Source organism: Poecilia formosa, unplaced genomic scaffold (assembly GCF_000485575.1).
Source record: "Poecilia formosa unplaced genomic scaffold, Poecilia_formosa-5.1.2 Scaffold968, whole genome shotgun sequence".
In the NCBI taxonomy this organism is placed as follows: Eukaryota; Metazoa; Chordata; class Actinopteri; order Cyprinodontiformes; family Poeciliidae; genus Poecilia; species Poecilia formosa.
This window is the reverse complement of record NW_006800907.1, coordinates 66658-67537: the sequence shown is the minus strand read 5'-3', so window position 1 is coordinate 67537 and position 880 is coordinate 66658. Positions and strand designations below refer to the sequence as shown.

At 33.2% G+C, this 880-nt stretch overlaps 1 long non-coding RNA gene across 1 annotated transcript in view; it reads left to right on the top strand.

Annotated features, from left to right (window-relative positions):
- The first annotated feature begins 551 nt into the window (after positions 1 to 551).
- LOC107835064 (uncharacterized) overlaps positions 552 to 880 on the top strand; it is a 6297-nt gene continuing 5968 nt past the window's right edge. Inside the window, exons 1-2 of the long non-coding RNA XR_001660898.1 lie at positions 552 to 562; positions 810 to 813. This is a non-coding gene — a long non-coding RNA (uncharacterized LOC107835064). The remainder of the gene's footprint in view (positions 563 to 809; positions 814 to 880) is intronic.

The following is an 880-nucleotide window of genomic DNA, read 5'->3' as shown; positions in this document are numbered from 1 at the left end:
TACATACCTGGGAGGCCGTGTTTCTCTGTGGTGCATTCTGTCACTGCCTCCAGCTGATGCATATCAACCTTTATCTTCAATGGGCTGTGTGGAAAGTCACTCAAGTGCTATCTATTATCAGTGACTGTCAGCAATCCAGCATTATTCTTCAGTCACACCATGGCAACCATTAATGTTCTTATTGCCTTTTGATTTTGAAAAAAATAATTTTAATTGCTAGTGTTTTACTCTAAAGATATTCTAAAAAACTAATGGAATTTAAACCAAATCTAGGCATATTGCCCAGCATTCTTCAGAAGTCAATACTTTAGATTGAAACTAAAATGAGTGTGATTTTAACTCTAAACTGTAACTCATTTTAAATAACCACTGCCACAATGAAAACTTATACAAAATGTCATGGATTAAAGCAGAGACAAAACCTTTCTGACACAATTACTGTCCTTATAGTGAGTTCCGCTATGACTCTAAGTTGTCATGTAATACAGGACTAGTGGTGGGGAAAGTACTCAAAAAATGTACTTAAGTAAAAGTACAAATACACAGATGAAAATGTACTCAAGTAAAAGTAAAACTACCACATTAACATTTGTACTTAAGTAAAAGTAAAAAAGTACTGGCTTTTAAAAATACTTAAGTATTAAAAGTAAAAGTACTTGCTGAATGCACCTAATCCCTAATGCAATATCATTAAGTGAACCGATCATATTTAATTTTAATACATCAGAAATGTGCCATTTTAATGAACAATGCCACAGGTAAAGCATGTTTTTATTGTGTTCACTCTCTGTAACATAGTTTAGACTTAGATATGTGATTCTATGCATCATAATTTTGCGGGTGGATACATCTTGTCTCATGTCCTAACATAGCATGAACT